Source organism: Eublepharis macularius, chromosome 17 (genome assembly GCF_028583425.1).
Source record: "Eublepharis macularius isolate TG4126 chromosome 17, MPM_Emac_v1.0, whole genome shotgun sequence".
Classification (NCBI taxonomy): domain Eukaryota; kingdom Metazoa; phylum Chordata; class Lepidosauria; order Squamata; family Eublepharidae; genus Eublepharis; species Eublepharis macularius.
In genome coordinates, this window is record NC_072806.1 from 38,788,177 (window position 1) to 38,807,546 (window position 19,370).

At 47.1% G+C, this 19,370-nt stretch overlaps 1 protein-coding gene across 1 annotated transcript in view; it reads left to right on the forward strand.

Moving 5' to 3' along the window:
- The window catches only part of KSR1 (kinase suppressor of ras 1), a 158,270-nt gene that overhangs the window by 42,892 nt on the left and 96,008 nt on the right, over positions 1-19,370 (forward strand). The gene's annotated exons all lie outside the window — the stretch shown is intronic.

A 19,370-nucleotide genomic window follows, 5' to 3' on the forward strand; every position in this document is an offset into this window, starting at 1 on the left:
TCACCTCCCTTGATAACCTGGAATGTGGATAGATGTATCTCAAGCCCTTGTATCTTCTCCACCAGGAGGGCAACCAGCTTACACTTGCTACAAACATAATTTCCATTGCCCTCAGGTAAGAAAACAAACCTGGCACAGACTTTGCCAGTCACCACCTGCAGAGCATCCTTGGGTTATTTATTTCTAGTATCTCTTTAATGCCAAATACAAATGCTCCTGGGCGTAGATCAGCATTAGACAGGACATTGCAAAATAACAACATGCAAGAGGCAGCGTAGAGCCTACAGATATAGGGAGGCCTTGGGAAATCATCCTTGATATGAGAAGGGGGTCTTATCCTGTCCAGTATAGTCTTTGTTCTCATCTGTGAACTGTTGGAAACCATGGCCTTTCCAGATATATTTGGCATTAAGAGATGGGCTTGGATTTCCTGTCCTTGTGAGGATCCGTCCCTGATGTAGGGGTTGGAGTTGGGCTAATGAGGGGTGGAACTTAGTGGGATCTGGTGGAGTGTAGTAGAGGGTAGAGGATGGCAGCCTAGCTGTGTCTGATGTCACACAGGTGAAGCCTGATTGACGTGGGGAGCATGCAAACAGCAAAATTCTCAAGGGCCAAGTAGCTTGCTCCCTTGATTCTGGCCCCTTACTCTGAAATTTTATTCCGTTTTTTACAGGGGTGACCCTGAGAAAAAAAGCTGAAGCTCATGGATCTTCAGGTCAGATCCTTAGATCTGGCAACTTTTATATTTTTGTTTATTTAAACTGTGTATATCTTGTTTTCTGAGCTGATATTTGGGTTCTCAGAGCAGTTTAAAATTTGGAACCACATATAAAAGATGATAAAACAAATATTTTTTAAAAAGCACAATAATAACTACTAAGAAATCTTTGAAAACCCAATGAGGGCAATCCAGAGCAATAAATGTGGTTCGGGTCTTTTAACCCATTTTTTTCTTTTATCTTCATGGCAGAAAAAAACATAAAAGACTTCAGTGAAGGGCGTGAGTCTCAGTACTCCAGCCCTGCTTTGGAATATCTTTGTTACAATCCCTGGCCTTTTTTTAAAGTTAAAATTTAACTTTTGACTAAAGTAAACCTGTTCATACAGGACCGTTCCTAAGGAAAGGAGATTTATGTTTATGAGGGTTGCAGCATCTTGGAGGCTCCAGCTGAGTTGTCGCAATCTGGCCTTTTCTGCTCTCTTTAGTTCTGTTTTGTATTACTGGAATTTGTTTAACAGTTAAGATGATTTTTTGTGTTTGCCCTCTCCCATGGACTGCGCTTTGTTTGGACTTACACATTTGCTGACCTTTTTGAGGTTATCTGTTTGGGTGCAAGCATACCTGTTCTTCTAGCTGCGTTAGTTCTTGTATGTTCATGTATTTCTGCTATAAATTGTAAAATAAATAAAATACAAACTGGGGGGAAAAGTAGCCTAAATTCTGCAACTTGTATAAATTATACAAAATAATACGCACAGATGTTCTTGCGTAAAAATGAATTAAGGTTCTTTCCTTACTACTCAGAGAAAAACGTGTGCAGCGAAGGAAAGTATCAACCACGCTTCCCTTGCTGCTGTTTTCACCTGTCCTGCTTCTTTGACTTTTGGAGATTTGACCAGCTGTTATTCACTTGCTGTCCCTGCAGTCTTAGGCTGAAAACTTAATTTAATGTCAAACCCGGATGCTCAGCATTGTGACTGTTGTAATGTATCCAGTGCTTGTGTGGTGTGGTTGAGCTTGAACACGTCAGTTAACTGGGGTTCTCTTTGTGTGAACTATGATGTCATGCAAGGAAATGCAGGTTCCTGAGAATCTCCACGCTTAAATAAGTGACAAGTTTCAAGTCCTTATGATTGCAGCAATCAGTTGGAAAGCATACCAGAGAAGACTGCTAAAAGTTAGAGGGATGCCAGGATATGTTGCTTTCTTCATGGGGGAAAAAAGTTAAAATCTCTGTAGAATGCAGTAAGCAGTTTCACCCTTCTAACTCCATGTAGAAGGGTATAATACTCTTTAGGACTGAGTTTCTAGCTGGTGTCTACAGATTAATCTGGGCTGGAGGTTCTTAGACTTTTTATACTGCAGTATTTCATGTTTTGTTTTTTTGCTTTTCACCACTCTGTAACTTCCATTGACTCCCTGCTGGTTGAAAAGTGAGATAGAAATAGAAATAATCCTCCTTAGAGGAAATATGAAAAATTGAATAATTAGGTAGTTTGCAATTTTCACCTTCTCTTGGCACAGGACATACTTATATCAGGAAAAACCTTTTCATGGTCAGAGTAGTTCAAAGGTGGAATCAGCTGCCTAGGGAGGTGGTGAGCTCCCCTTCAGACAAGAGTGCTGAAAGAACTTTCCAGAGAACTTGCAGGACCCCTGTCCATCATCTTCAAGGCCTCCTGGAGGACTGGGGATGTGCCACAAGTTAGGAGAAGAGCGAATGTTATCCCAATCTTTAAGAAAGGGAAGAAGGATGACCTGGGAAACTACAGGCCGGTCAGTCTGACATCTGTTGCTGAGAAGATATTAGAGCAGATTTTAAAGGAATCAGTCTGTAAGCATCTGGAGGACCGCTTAGTGATCCGGGAAAGTCCCCAACAGATCTTGCCAGACCAACCTGGTTTCCTTCTTTGATCGAGTGACGAGCTTACTGGATCGTGGGAACTCTGTTGACGTGATTTATCTGGATTTCAGTAAAGCTTTTGATAAGGTCCCCCATGACATTCTGATGGGCAAACTAGAAGACTGTGGACTGGACTATAGGTCAGATGGGTTGATAGGGAACTGGTTAGAGGACCGCACCCAAAGAGTAGTGGTCAATGGCGTTTCATCAGATTGGAGGGAGGTGTCCAGTGGGGTGCCATAGGGTTTGGTTTTGGGCCCGGTACTTTTCAATATTTTTATCAATGATCTGGATGAAGGGGTAAACGGGCTACTCATTAAATTTGCTGATGATACCAAGTTGGGAGCGGTAGCAAACACCCAAGAAGAGTGAAAATTCAACAAGACCTGAATACTCTGGAGAAGTAGGCAGTTGTGAACAGGATGTAATTCATCATAGATAAGTGCACAGTATTACTGGGCCACAAAAATGGGAAACACAAATACAGGATGGGGGATACACTTCTGGGTAGTAGTGTATGCGAAAGAGATCTTGGGGTAAGAGTGGACTGTAAACGAAATATGAGCAGTCAGTGTGATGCGGTGGCAAAAAAGGCAAACTTAGTCTTGGGTTGTACCAAAAGAGCCATTGCATCGAAATCGCAGAAAGTTATAGTCCTTCTCTATACTGCCCTGGTCAGGCCACACCTGGAGTATTGTGTGCAGTTCTGGAGGCCTCACTTCAAAAAGGATGTGGCCAAAATTGAGAGGGTGCAGAGGAGAGCAACGAGGATGATCAGGGGTCTGGAGACTGAGCCCTACGAGGAAAAGCTGAGGGCCTTGGGAATGTTTAGTTTGGAGAAGAGGGGGGACATGATTGCTCTCTTTAAGTATTTGAAAGGCTGTCATTTGGAGGGGGCAAGGAGCTGTTCCAGTTGGCAGCAGAGGGTAGGACCCGAAACAATGGGCTTAAATTACATGCACAAAGGTACCGGCTGGATATTAGGAAGAACTTTTTCATGGTCAGAGTAGTTCAAAAGTGGAATCAGCTGCCTAGGGAGGTGGTGAGCTCCCCCTCACTGGCAGTTTTCAAGAAGAGGCTGGATGAATACTTGTCAGAGATGCTTTAGGCTGATCCTGCACTGGGCAGGGGGTTGGACTAGATGGTCTGTATGGCCCCTCCCAACTCTGTGATTCTGGGATACTTCATGCTGTAAATTTTAAAGCCCACTCAGCTCTTTTTTTAAAATAATACTCCTTGAAATGTGTCTGTGGATCCAGCAGAAGATCACAGTGTTGGAATAATAAACAATGCCCAGAGGGTTGATTCTGTGTTTCCAAAGAAAACGCGCACGCTGTACACCCCTTTAGTGAGTCTGCTTTTCTCTTCGGTGGGCACACTTCCGGTTTCTGATTCTAGTTGGGGCATGTCGCTGTTGATCAGGGATAGTCTTGAGGTTCTGGTACCCTGTCCCTGGTAAACTATGGTTATGGTTTTATGTCGTTTGAAGATGTCTTGTTAAGATGTCCCTTGTGTGGATTTCTTCCTCCCCAGGGTCTGTGAAAGGTGAATCTCAGAGATGGGAGCTGATGCATGCATCTCGCTGTGTAGTGCAGCTTTTCACACTTTGCAGTCATTGAGGTTGATGTGGAGATAGAGGACAGCATCTTGTTTCCTTATTATATCTCTGACCCAAAGAGAAAACTCTTCTGCCTTTTTACATGTATGGAAGTTCAGGCAATTGCAGAAGAAACCAGTACACGTGTGGTGGATCAAAATTTTCTGTAGTGGCGTGTGTGGAGCTTGGCTAGCAAACCTTGGCGTGAGGTTTTGCCTGTGCAGAGGAGGAGGAGACAGTTACATTGTGGGGAATGGTACAGAATGGGGGGGCGGAGAGTGAGAAGGGCTTTATCATTCATTGTTCTCCGAGATGTATGTCAAGACCTCTGCATATCTCAAGACTCGAGAGCAGCTGCCAGTCACACTAGACAGTCCTGACTTTGATGGATGATAGAATCAGAATCATGGGGTTGGAAGGGACCTCCAGGGTCATCTAGTCCAACCCCCTGCACAATGCAGGAATTTCACAACTACCTCCCCATCTCCAGTGACCCCCCCTGCTCCATGCCCAGATTGTCATAACACCATCAGGATCCCTAGCCAATCTGGCCTGGGGAAAATTACTACCTGGCCCCAAGGTGGCAATCGACATTACCCTGGGCATGTAAGAAGGGGCCACGAGAACAAAGCACTGATGTCACCCTTCCTGCCCTCCCTCTCATGATCTGCTGAGGTTCACAGAATAAGCATTGCTGTCAGGTGGCCACCTAGTCTCTGCTTAAAAACCTCCAGAGAAGGAGAGCCCACCACCTCCCGAGGAAGCCTGCTCCACTGAGGGACCGCTCTCACTGCCAGGAAGTTTGTTTCAGTAGCTCCCAGTGACCTGTTTCTAGTGGTTCAAAGGGCTGTTCTGTGTTTGTGGCTATCCGTTTTCTTTTTTTCTTTTGCCCCCCAAATATGCATCACTGAACTCTACTGCTCTTTCTTTTTCTCAGAAATAAGTTTTGTAGCAGCCCAGCTGTTGCAGCCAAGCCATGCAGCTTGGTTAGAAACATGGGCAGGAAGTGACGCAACGAGATTTGCTCAGGAAAAGAGGTGTGCGTGCGTGCGTGGCACCCTACAAGGCAAGTAAAACCGTTCCCCAAGTGGAGGCAGCTTCCCCTTTTAACCCCCCAAAGAGTGTCCTTTTTTAGAATGCATGTGTGAGAATAAGGAATGCCTGCAGCTTCTGTATGAGTCGCTGGTCTGGGAGCGTCTCTCTGGTACATGCAGAGATGCAGCAAAGAGCCTCTTGAGGTGGTTCTATGGTGGGCTCTGCACCTCAAGTTGCAGAGACACAGGAAAATGTGCTGTGCCCAGCAGAGGTTGCTTAGGAGGCCAGGACTGAGGAGTGAATCATGTAGAGATGCAGTAGACAGCCTCCTCTGAGGAGGGACACTTTGGGCTCATGCAGACTTTTTAAGAAGTGGGAAGTGTATTTGGGTTTGGGGGTGCCCTGTCAGCTGATGAGGGAGGGATGAATTCATTGCTACCTGGCCTGAATTTCATCCTCTTGGCTTGTTGCCAGAATGGGAAGATACAAAGCCAAACTTTATTTTCCCCAGCTGAGTGTTTGTTCTGGAAGAGCCGTTTGCTGTCCTAACTCATGCTCACACCCCAGCCTAACTGTGTGCTTTGCACTCAGGGTGCACCAGGCTTAGTCTCTGCCCCCTGCAGTTAGAGAGGGAGACGGGTCAGACCTTTGCCGAGGGTCTCAGGAGCTGCCAGTCAGAGCAGGCTGCTCAGCTACAAGGGCAGCTCCCCAGGGCGATGGCCCCTGCTTTAAAACAGCGTGCAAGTGGAGCTGCCTCAGTGTCAGAGGCAGCTCATCCGCAGCTCATCCGCTCAGTGTCAGAGGCAGCTCATCAGCTCATCCGCTCAGCACACCTCGCTGACCGCGTCAGGCGCAGGAGCAGGGGAGGCACCGAAAGAGTTAGAGGGCCGTAAAGAGTCCCCAGAGTCCTGCGTGGGTGGAGGCAGCTGAGCCATCACTCTCCCTTTGCCAGGTCTATCATGCTTACTCAAAAGTAAGATCTGTGTTCAGTAGGGCTTACTCCCAGGTAAACATGCTTAGGATTGCAGCCCTTGGAATGAGCCAGGTGATGTTTCATTATGTTTGAGTATGTATTTGAGGGCACCAGTGTCTTAGTTCTCCTGGGGAAGGCCCTGGCCAAAGGAACGTGTTTGGGTGGAAGCACTGCTATTCTACGCAGGCAGGCTGCGTAAGGCTTGGGGCACCCATTTCTGCAGCACAAGCTAAGAGCCTCTGGGCAAGGGAATAAGTATCTTATACGAAACAAATGCAGCGCTCCCAGGGACTCTGACCACAGGAGTGTATTTTTTAAAGCACCTTTCCCAAGGCATATGCTCTGGCAAGTTACGGGGCACGGCAGGAGTCCCCAACTTTTTTGAGACTGTGGGCACCTTTGGAATTTTGAGGCAGGGCGGCAGGTGCCACTTGTAAAACGGTGGCCTCTGGAGGCAGAGCCAAGCACCCCCTCTGCTGCTCCCTGGCCCAGCACCTCACAGTTGATCTTCAGGTCCTGTTTACAGGATCCTGGGTATTTCTCAGTGAGCAGATGAATGAAGCATTTGAATGGCGGCAGCCAATCATTGCTCCTGTCTTCACAAATGCCCTGCCTGCTCTTCTGAAATACACGGGTGGGTGCTTGGGGAAGTACCCTCGGGTGCTGTATTGGGGAACAAGGTCAAGGAGGTGAAGTTATTTCCCTGATCAGAGGAAAACCTACTTGCTGTCCCCCACCCTCCATGGTTTCTGAGGTGTTTGGTGTAACCTGCTTGAGTTTTTAGCCTATTGTTGTGTTCTTAAGCATTAGAAACTTAGTACCAAACCTCATGTTTTGTTGACGTCCTTTAACGCATGGATAGATTGGCCATTAACTAGGTTTGGCAAGTACCTGAGAAGTGGGCTGTGCTAGACTTAAGGGCTGCCCCGGCTATGCATGCTTTCCCCTAGGCTGGAATGGCATTGATAAGGGAGCAGAACAGAGTCTGTTCTAATGTGAGCACAGCTGCTTGACTCTTGAGATACTGAAGCGAACCTCAGGATGTCGGTTCTTGTGGTCTTTTGCAAACAAGAGGAGTTGGGCTGGGCTGGCTTGCAGTTGGTCAGATTTCAAAGGTGGGATAGTGCGATGGCTGGCAAAGGGTGGGCATAAAGGGGCCCAGTAATCTCCATGGCCCTCGACCACTTAATGATTCCTCTCCCCCCTTGCATTCCGAGGAGGCACAAGATACTAGTTGGAAGCAGACATGTTTCTACCACCCCATTGAGCGTCCTTGCTTGCCCCCCTGAGTCTTCCTAGCTTCCTGGCCACCAGACTTTGTCCCTCTGCCCTCTTGGCTGCTCTGATTATCCCCCCCCCTTCCTGGGGTTGCCAAAGGCATCCCTGGAGGAAGGGATTTTCCCACATTGCAACAGCTCAGGCCCATAAACTGCACTGGTGAAGCTGTTGCATCTGACTTGGTTAAACTAGCAACTCTCTCTCTCCTTTTCGTACGGTCTTTGCTGGTTTGGTATCAAAGTTCAGTGAAAACTGGCCAGCCCAGACAAAAACTTTGTTATGTACGCCAGGGTGTACCGTTTACAGTGTCTGAGCATCAAATAGTGCTTGCGACTGGAAATCTGTACTCTGAATCTTGGGATGGGAAAGATGTGTTCCCATCTACCTCCCCCTAGGGAGAGGCAGTCCATTGGTGAAGGTGAAGGAAGATCCATTGCCGTTCTTTGTTCTGCTTCAATACAGAAGGGCTGCGGTTGACTTGGCAGAGCACCTGCTTTGAATGTGGAAGGTCCCTGGTCAAATCTTGGCATCTCCAGTTAAAGGGTCTTGGTGGGGTATCCGCTCTCTGGAGAATGGCTCTTGGGAGCCTCTGTGATCTAATGGTGTAAGAGAGCTTCATAGACTCTTAAGAGACTGAAGATCTGTGGGTTGAAGTGAAACCTTTGAGAGAGCAGCTGTGGCTCAGTGACAGAGCAGCCGCTTTGCATGCGGAAACCTCCAGTTTATTTCCTGGGATGTCCCGTTAAAAAGATTTTGGGGAACCACTGTGGGGAACATGTTTGCTTCGTGTATAGTAGTGACGACCCTAGCAGACTTAACAGCCAAGATATACACTGATGTCGCCACTGTCACGGAGAAGTCCATGGACCGGCTGTGCAAGCGTGCCATTCTGACCCCCAAGAATGACAAGGCTGCCATCATTAATGAAACACCACTTAACTCCCTCGAAGGGGCAGAAATGGAGTACAGATCTGTGGACTCAGTGGTGCAAATGGATGATGCGGTCCACTACCCTGTGGAGTTCCTCAACATGCTCAGCCCTCCTGGCTTCCCAGGCCACAAGCTTCTCCTCAAAGTGGGGGCTCCAGTGATGCTTCTCTGGAACCTCAACCCACCAACACTCTGCAACGGCACCAGACTGCGAGTGAAAGCCCTCCACAGGAACATCATCGAGGCCACGTTGTTCACCGGCAGTGCTCGGCTGGGGGGGGGGGAGGGTGTCGGGTGTTCATACCGCTCATACCACTCATACCATCAGAGAACCCTTTCGCATTCAAGACTGCAGTTCCCCCTCAAGGCCGGCTTTGCTATGACGATCAACAAGTCCTTTTAAAATCTGTTCTATAAATGTTACATTTTGAAATTCACTTCATCAGTTTTCGGCATCAACACGCTTCGCTTTATTCAAACACCTTTGTGAAGCTTGGCTACTATCCTATTATACTACAAAACCAAATTAAAAAAAAAACCCTACAAACCAAAAAATGTTACCTACCCATAAGTATTATAACTGGATTTAAAGTAGTTAAATACCATGGCGAAGGACGGGCATCAAGCTAGTCCCTTTATAAAAATGCCCCCTGAATGCTTCTGTGTTGCATCTTCTGCAAAGTGATGGAGATGGGGGGGGGGGGCTTTCCTGATCTTTCCCTGCTTGAACATCGGCAGACGTGTGGTCCATCAGAGTTGGCAATACTGGCCTAGGCAGCTGGGTATAAAGTCGCTTCTTGTATTCCAGGGATTAGCAACAGGGAACTCTGGCCTTTGCTTGCAGCACAACCAAGTGGTAGAAACCTGAGGGGTTAGAGTAGGCTGGAGGGCTAAAGTCCTCAGCCTGAGACCCAGGACGACCAGTATCAGTCAGAGGAAGCAATACTGACTGCAGTAGTCCAGTCTCCCAAAACACTAGAACCTGGGGGTTTCTAATACAGTTGATGGGGCAGCACACATACACAAGTAAGCATTTCTCACAAAACTTGTGGAACTCACTGCCACAGGATGTAGGGCAGGCCACTAACTTACATGGCTTTAAAATAGGGTTATGCACATTCTTGAAAGAGAGATTGTTAAGCCATGATAGCTCAATCTTCAGAGCACAAAGCTTTGGCCGTGTGCTCCTCCTGTGGGCTGTCTAGGGCAACGGGTTGGCTGCCGTGGGAAACAGGATGCTGTTAGACTGTTGGGCAGGGCTGCTCTTAAGTTCTTTTGAAAGCAACCCAAGGCAAATCTTCTCTGGAAATGAAATTCTGTTACAGCTGGCATGAACTCTGTACTCTTGCCATAGGCGACTAGAACCACCCTATATGTAAACACCCAAAGATATGGGCATTATGCCACAGTCCAAATTTAGAGCATTCCCTGCCTCTGCTTCCTATCTGTTTCATATTCTCTTGTGAACCAGGATCTAGGCAGACCCCCTCCCCCCACTTCCTTCAAGATGGCTACCTGCAGAGTCAGAAAGTAGCAAAACGATAACAGATTTTTACCGAAAGCTGTTTCACTCATTCTTAGAACTGGAAACTTGACAGACCTCTGCAGGCTGCTCTCTGCCAGTTCCAGGTGCAGCTGCAGAAGCTGAGGTATTGTAAGAGCTGCCGTGGCAGTCCTGGGGCTGCTTTCAGGGAGCTGTTGCAGTGTGGATGTGGCGCTTCTGCAAATATATTGTGTTTGGCAGCTCGGAGCATGAGAAGTATAGAGAAGCTGGGGACTCTGGGCATGGATCATTCAGACCCAGGTCCAGGTCTGGCCTCAGCTGTGGGCTGCTTGTGTGCCCCCCCCAGTAGTTTGTGCTACTTCACACACAATGCATGAAAAAATGAGTGCATGAGGTAGTTGCCAGGCTCCAGGTGGTGGCTGGAGATCTCCCGGAATTACAAGTGATCTCCAGACCACAGAGATCTGTTCACCTCGAGAAAATGGCTGCTTTGGAGGGTGGACTCTGTGGAATTATACCATACTGAGGTCCTTTCCCTCCTCAAACCCTGCCATATCCAGGCTTCACCCTCTCCCCAAACTCCAGGAATTTCCCAACTTGGAGATGGCAACCATAACATGGGGGGAGGAGAGGGAGACAAGGGGGCTTGCTGTTGAAGACATTTTGAACACACATTTCCATGAGCAGTGTTCCCCGTGATAGGGAAGTACTTTGGCTCACTGGTAAAATACATGCCTTAAAATTTATTTATTTACCTCATACCCCACCTTTCTCTTGATAAGGAGAAAGTAGCATACGTTGTTCTCCTCTCCTCTGTTTTAACTGTAAAACAACACTTTGAGGCAGGTTATGCTGACTCTGTGACTCGTGGTCCCTCTTCCATGGCACAGAGGGGATTTGAACCTGTGGCTCCTGGTTCCTGGCCCAAGACTGGAAATACTTCCCCATGCAGAAGACCCCTGCTTTTGTCTCTGGGATCTCCAGCTAAAAGGATCTGGAGGAGGAAGTGCTGGGAAAGACCCTTTTGTGCTCGAAACTCTGGTGAGCAGATGGCACTCCGAGGAGGCCACGCTCCACAGTGGTCTGGCTTGGAGTAGGGCAGTGTTGTATGTTCATACCTGTGCAGGATAGATCAGCCGTACATCAAAGCATTTGGGGATCTCCTTAGAACAAAGAGTTAAAAGAGACATGATTGAGGCTTATAAAATATGCAAGGAGTGGAAAAAGTGGATTAAAGTGTATCCCCTCCGTCTCTCCTAACACTAGAATTTGGGGCCACTCAGAATTTTTTTGCAAATAGTATAGCATGGGGTACTGGTTAGATTGTCTGGGTTCTAATCCCTACTCTGTCATATAAGTTTGCTGAGTGATCGTGGGCCAGTTGCACATTCTCAGTCTAACCTACCTCACAGGGTTGTTGACAGGATAAAATGGAGAAGAGAACATCATAAGTTGCTTTGTGTCCTCGTTGAACAGAAAGGTGGAATATAATTGAATCAAATAAATAAATGTGTTGTACAAGCTCCAGTGCTGGTTTAGGTACAGTTATAGAAGTGTATAAATCTGTTGTGGGCTATTAAGCATGGTTACTAAATCAAACCTCCATGTTCAGAATAGTGTATCTCTGAATGCCTGATGCTGGTAGAAAACAGCAGGGAATGACTGCAGTTTGTGGCCTCTCCAGTAGTATGTGGTTAAACCACTGTGGCACATTAGGTGTTGGACTTGATGGGCCTTTGGTCTGATAAAACAGGGCTCTTACTTTGGACTAGTTTTTTTCAGAGCTCCTTCTTCTGTTCACTTCTTATGAAACCACACAACACAGCCATTGTACTGCATGGTTTGTGTGAGCTGGTTTCGACTCGGCAGTCTTGCTGCTCTTTGACTTGGAATCTTTTGCTTTCAGTTGTATCAGACCAGAAATCTCCCCCACCCCGCCCTCTTTTAAAAACCCATTAAAATTCTAGCAAGCTGTTTAGAGACCTGAGAAAGTAACTGTGTGGGATGTGACAAACCAGCCTTGCCCCAGAAAGCAGCGGGTTGACTCAGTGCCAGCCACTTTGCAGAAACGCCGTTCAGAACTGCTTGTACAAACCATACCCATTATTCTCTCTGCAAGATGGGCTTTTGGGGGTGGAGGGGGGCTTCTGCCGGTGGTGTATGTGGGGGGTAAAGGCTGTCATGCTATAGCAGTTAGTGTCAGATGAGAACTGAGGAGAACTGGCTTCAAATCCTCATTCAGCCATGATGTTCCCAGGTGAGCTTGGGCCAGACACCCTTTTTCAGCATAACCCTCCTCCTAGGGTTGGGAAGATAAAATAGTTTAAAGTTAGAGGGTTAGATAGATTCATGAAGGTTTATCAGTGGTGGATAAGCATGAGCGCAATAAAGAGTCTCCATGTACAGGAGGAGTATAATTCATGAATACACTGGGAATGGTCAAAGGGAGGTGGTTTCTTTCATGACCAGTTTATCAGCTTCTGAAGGCTTTTGTTTGATCATTGCTGGGGAGACAAGACTGGGCGGGAAGGACCTTAGTCTGATCTAGCCAGGCTGTTCTTCTGTTCTCTTGGTATTCGTACCTCATTTCTCCCACAGAACTTCTAGGTGTGGCGTGTGCAGCACTTCCAAAATGGCGCCCTCTCTTTCCTCCTGCCAACACGTAGCTTTTAAACCAGTGTGATATAGTGGTTAGAGGGTCAGATGAGGATCTGGGAGGCCCAAGTGTGAACGCCCACTCTGCCCTGGAAGCTTGCTGCGTGACCTTGGGCCAGCCACACGCTCTTGGCCTCACCTGCCTCACAGAATAGGGGTTGTGAGGGGAGAACAATGTGGCAAACTGCTCTGTGTTCTCATTTTGGAGGAAAGTGTGGTGCAAATAAATTCATCATCAGTGTATGGATCAGAAGGACTCAGTTCTTCAAGGGCGCCACCAAATAGCAAAGCGTGGAAAGTGGCCACATTTTCCTACCTCACAAATTGTGCCAGAATCCTCTGCCCAAAGCAGCATCTTTTGGGGCAGTCTCTTGCCAGCTCCTTACCTACAAGGCAGTACCGAGGTTTGTTTATTTATTTTATTTATAGTCTGCCTTTCTCACTGAGACTCAAAGTGGATTACACAGTGTGGGTCAGCGCAGTCAATTTCAAAGACATTTCAGTACATATGTAATAAAGTGTGTGTGTGTGTCTTTGTGTGTGTGTGTGCCAGTTTGAGCCAGTTTGGTGGCGTGGTTAAGAGCGCGGGACTCTAATCTGGAGAGCTGGATTTGATTCCCCACTCCTCCACTTGAAGCCAGCTGGGTGACCTTGGGTCAGTCACAGCTCTCTCAGAGCTCTCTCAACCCCGCCCACCTCACAGAGTGTTTTGTTGTGGGGATAATAATAACATACTTTGTAAACTGCTCTGAGTGGGCCTTAAGTTGTTCTGAAGGGCGTATATAAATTGAATATTGTTGTTGTTATCAGGGCTTTTTTTCTGGGAAAAGAGGTGGTGGAACTCAGTGGGTTGCCAGCACAGGGGGCAACTCTTGGTGGGAGGTGGTGCCCCTGGTACCACATGCGCGCATGCAAAGTGCACACATGCTCCCAGGCCAATGATGTCATTTTGGGTCAGCTGGGAGTTTTTAAAAGTTTAAATCGCCCTCGGCAAAAATGGTCATATGACTGGTGGCCCCGCCCCCTGATCTCCAGACAGGGGGGAGTTTAGATTGCCCTCCACGCCACTCCAGCGGAGGGCAAATGTTTCTTTAAACATTTAAAGACACACACACACACCCCTGTAAGGTGGGCGGGGCTGAGAGACCACCTAGAAGCTGTAACTGACCCAAGGTCACCCAGCTGGCTTCAAGTGGAGGAGTGGGGAATCAAACCTGGTTCTCCAGATTAGAGTCCTGCGCTCTTAACCACTGCACCAAACTGGCTGTCCAGAAACACATAAGTTGCAAGCCTCCCTGAGGTGTAGGCCTCATGCCAGAGATGGAAGTAAATGTGTCACTTTCAGCTGGTGGTAATTGCAAATGTGGCAGTCCACAAGCTGCAGATAGGGTTCCCAGGTTCCCACTGGTGGTGGGCAAACTCCTGGGGGTTTGCTACCTTGCCCGCCGCCCTGCCAGTGGTCAGTGGCAGGGGACAAGCTCCCGGAGGTTGCCCGCCACCAGCAGGCACCTCAAGAATGCGCACCATATGCGCACTCCCAACAGGCACAGCGACGTCACTTCCAGAATTGACAGCGCACCAGCCATAGGAGCAGTTCTGCATTTTGTTTGGGCCCATTTGGGGCCCCAAACAGGTCAAATCAGCCCAAACAGGTCAAATCAGAGCATGGGAGCTTTTGTTGCTGTAATGCAAAACCAGCAGGCAAGTAAGCTGTCCATCCTTTTAGAGCTAAAATGATACTAATGGCTGGTGCAATGACATCACTTGTGGCTGGTGCAATGACATCACTTCCAGCGGTGACATCATCATGCAGGCACCAGAGTGCGTCTGTGTGCGAAGAGGACCTTACTGCTGGCACAAAGTAAGTGCCAGGTCCCGTCCCCCCCCCCCCGCTCCTGGTGGGAAGGTAAAGGGACCTGGCAACCCCGGCTGCAGAGCGAGTACTGCTTCATTAGATATCATCCCAAATCCATTGGCTCCTCTGATGGGTGAGCTCCAGGACAGCTAGGAGAATGATTTAGCTACGGGGTAGTGCCAGAGCATAGGAATCAGCATTATATTGATATCTGATGGAGGGAGCTCTGACTCTCGAAAGCTCATACCTTGGAAATCTAGTTGATCTTTAAGGTGCAGTTAGACCCGAAGCTTGCTCTTCTGCTACAAACCAACATGACTGCCCACCTGAAGCCTTGAACTTAGATCATTGGTCTAATTAGTTCGGTGTTATTTGTTCTAAGTCTTTCCTATCACTGGCTTCTTGAGACCTCTTACTTGGAAATGGCGGGGAAATGTCAGTAACTGAAGAGGTGAGCTGTGGCTCACAAAAACTCATATTGAAATAAATGTCTTTAAGGTGTTGCTGGACTTTGGTTTTATTCTACTACAACATACGCTCTGTCACCTTCCCTTGCATCAACCTGCCGCCTTCTCGCAGTCGGGTGAAGTTGCTGTAACTGATCAGCAGCTTCTGGGGAGGGGGATGCTATGGGCGGAAGGGGGCAGGAATGTTAGATTCCCCTCCAAAGGTATAAAATTAGATATATTTTAATTTTCTTAATTTTGAACCTGTTCTAAGGGTGGAACTGTAGAAATACTTTGCATGCTAAATACTTTGTTTTGGATCTGTAGAAATTCAGCCAGCAAATTCTCTAAGCAATTTAGCCTTTTGTTTAGGAATTGTTTTGAAGCTCATGTGTTGCCTGCTTGGACACAAGTGGCATAGAAGCTATGTGAAATCTCCCTGGAGGTAGCTTTTGTTGCTGTTTCTGTAATGCAAAACCAGCAGGCAAGTAAGCTGTCCATCCTCTTAGAGCTAAAATGATACTAATGATTATTTAGGAGGTGTGGCATGAGTCTAGTTTGTTCACACACACAACTGCAGAGAGCATTGTGCCCTAGTGATGTGGCTGAATAGATGCACCATATTTCAAACACAATTTCAAATGTGTTCCTAAAATTTGATTGATTTGATGGAGCCAGAACATCTGCTTTGCGTACAGGCAGTTAAGTTTGATACCTTGCAGTCTCCTGTTGAGAAGCTTTGAACAGCTGGTTGATAAGAAACACTCTGTTTGCCTTGGAAACTACCACTTGCAGTGTAGACAATGCTGAGCTAGTACAGGGCCTAACAAATCTCAGATGCCGGGTTGCTGTGGCACCTAGAAATTTCATTGTGATGCCTAGTAATTTCAGCAGTGATTTACTGTAGTATCTCTCAGTGATCCTCAGAAGTGCGTTTGACATCAGAATGTGATTTTCTGTATGTCATAAAAATACACGTGCATGAAGTTCTTGCCATTGTTTGTTTATATGTTAACACCATTCTGTGGTGGTAGATGAAATGGTTTCTTAAACAGTGGCTTTCTAGACTGGCTCTAATATTCAATTAAACAGAGCTCTTAAAGGCAATAATAGAATTACGAAAAACTGCAGAGAAAGTAGGTTAGAGTTAATGTTAGTTTTCTGTTGCAGCGATGACACACTTAGTAACCCTTTATTTATTTATTTATATGCTACAACAGTTTTGTCATAGCTTTAATACAATTATAAGAAACAGTGAAGAGCTTTTGGATTAGGTTTTTGTGGTAGCAATAATTTGAAAATACAGTCATTAAAATACAAAAACCTAAAGGCAGGAAAATGGGTCTAGCTCCTAAATTTGTGGGCTGGCTCCTTGAGCCAAAGAAAATTTGTCAAGGCCTGAGCAAGTAGACTCTTGGTCTAGTCGCATATTATTTCTTAAGCTTGATGGTTTCAAAGAGTATTATCTGTTCTTAAAATGTCTTTACTTGGGCATATTCACTCAGACCCTCGGAAGCTCTCTCTCAGGCTGCACACAGTTCGACTGCTTTGCCCCCTCGGAATCTTTCCTCTCCCTCAGCAACTAAAAACGCAGTTCACTCCGCCCACCCTCTCAGTCATCAGCCAATCATCTCCCTCACTCATCCCTCTCCTTCCCCCCCTTCTTCCTCTGTACCACACCAAGCATTTAAAGACACGCACACACTTAAAATCATTACAAATCCGCCCCCCCCATCCTGAAGCGGGACACGTCTCTTTTTCAGAAGAGTTGTGTGCAGCTTCCCCTGCCACTGCTGCAGGAGCCAGTAGCGGCAGGGGCGGATCATCAGGCCGGCAATGGCCCAGGGAGGGCCTGGGGGGAGGCGGGGGGAGAGGCGGGGCAAAGGGGAGCACCCTGAGGGCCCACCAGATTGGCCCTAGGGCAGGATGGTACGGCCACCCATTGTCAGGTGCTGGGCCTAGCCTTGGAGGGGGGCGGGCTGTCACTTAGCAGGGAGGGGATACGAGGTGGGCAGAAGCTCCTGGCCGGAAAGGATAGCAGAGGTACTGTCCCTGGTCTAAGGGACGTCCTCCCAGGTGGGATCGGAGCGTTAGAAGTTCACAGCCCCGGCACTTCCCCCGTCGGGTCTGAAGCCTATATGGGGCTGCCCACCAGAGCCCTCGGGGAGCTAACAGCGGGCCGAGCAGGCGATCTGAGGGGTTAGGGCCACACCCTGGGGTCAGCGACATGGCAGCACCGCAGCGGAGGACCCGGTCACCTCGGGGGCTGAGAGGAACTCCGACAGCGTCAACCCCCAGGGTTGTTTGCTTCCCAGGTCTGTCTCAGTGCACGCTCAGGGCTCCTGAAATCTGGCTGCCATGTTAGTAGGAGTATCTTTTTCTGAGGTTTGGGAAATTATTTGTGACTTTATCTTTAAAATAAAATATTTTGCTCTCTCAGTTTGAAGTGAAAGTTCTATACTAAAGCTAGCCATAATAAAGGGTAAAATAAAAGTAAAACCTTTATGTGGCTGCCTGCCAAACATTTCCAGCAAACACAGCCGCTCCAGGTAGACTCTGAAGAGTAATAAAAGCACAATTTCAACAGCACGCTTAAGAAGTACCAGCAGAGCAAGTTCCTTACTTCATCCCCCACTGAGGGAGGGGGGCGGGCTGTGAATGCCTGAGAAAATTTGTCTGGCAAGTACATTTCACCAGGCTCCACACCTAGAGACCCTGTTTGCCAAGGGACACCGTGCCATCAGGGCCTGAGTTTTTCCAGCTGCTCAGCCCCACCTCCTGGCTGCTGTTTCTGTGATACTGTGATTTTTCTATTGTTGCTTATTTTGGGGTTTTTATAAGGAAATGTGGGATAAAAATACACAAAGCAAACGGACAAGCAGGTGTAGAAAGGGAGTTCCCCAGGTGAGATACCAGAGCATAGAAGCCCCTATCACTTGTGGGTACCCTCAAACAATGGAGCCATACTGTTGGAGAAACTGTGTTGGGACTGCTGATGTGATAAATAACAGGTTGGAAATAGAAGAGGGAGAAATTTGCCTAGGTCACATAGTTGCCCATCTGTCCCTCACAATATAGTTCACAAGCAGTTTTGAGAGCGTGCACACATGCAAAAAACACATTAAAAAGTGGTCTCTCTTTTCCTGTTTTGCTGATGATGCTTGCAATTGGTGATCCACTTATGATATGAGCCAGGGGCGTTTGGCCATCGCTTGTCGGGAGGACTCCAGAGGCCGGGGCCTTCCAGAGGCCGGGGCCTTCCAGATGTCAGCTGAGGATTTCCTGCCCTATGCAGCCCCTGAACAGTAGATGTAAACCAAATATACAGGTTTTGCACAGATACTGAATAACCCCGAGCAGATGGTGTGACAAGGCCTAATTTTTTCAGGTTCGTGTGGCCAGCCCAGTCATCAAGAGGCCGAAAATACACCCTGCCACAGGCTGTGACTTTGGGATGTGATTTATGGGCAGCAAATTCTGGACAACTGTGGCCAGGAACAGTCCTCTTTTTTAGCCCTATTTTGACTGGCAGGGTGGGAAGTGCCTCCGAGATGGTGCTGGGCCAGGCAAAGCTCTGAGGCTCTGCCCCCTCGGCCAACGAGCACCTGCCTTGTTTAGGTTTTGTAGTAGTAGTAGTAGGTTTAATTGTATAAGGCCAAAGGCCATCACAATACAAAGTTAAGAACAGTAAAAATAGAAATCTATCTTACAAGCATAAAATACAGTTAAAATGGGACCTTAATAAATACCAGATAGTTATGGAAAAAGTTAGGTTTCTGCGGAAACAATCTTGGCCCTAATCTCTTTTGCAGCTAAGGCAAACAGGGATACTCTGCGAGTGACAAATGAATCCGTATCAGATAACAAAAAAACTAATTTGTCAATATCAGAGGTAAAGTTGCGCTCCACTAACAAGTTAGCAAGAAATTTAGCTCTAACCTCTGCATTCATGGGACAAAATAAAGTATTTAGGTTTTGTATCCCACCTCTCACCTCAAAAATTCTTTGATGTAAGTGCCAATATATATTTTTTTTAATGTTACAATTCAGCAACCCTAGTTTAAAATACCAGCAATTATTACTAGGCCTGAACCCATAGGCAGAATGAGGTTTAAAGATTTCATTTAAAAAAAAGGTGGGGGGCGGGGATGATGTGTCAAATCCTCCTCTTCCCCATCCTCCAAAAAAGTCAAAAGAGAGAAAACATATTCTGTTCTTTTCCATAGCAGAAAGGTAGTTTATAGATGCAAAACATAAACCTGTACTGCCCTGGAGTCTTACTGACCCGAGCACTCAGTGTAATCGGAAAAGAAAACTTGGTATGATAATACTGGATTGGATCCACAATGACACGATGCCATGTGCCAGAGGAATGTAAGGGATCCAGTTCATTGGTGAATAACGATTATTGATATTATTTCTGACCATTAAGCAATTATAAAAAAATTGATTTATTATTTTACTCAGTTCTGT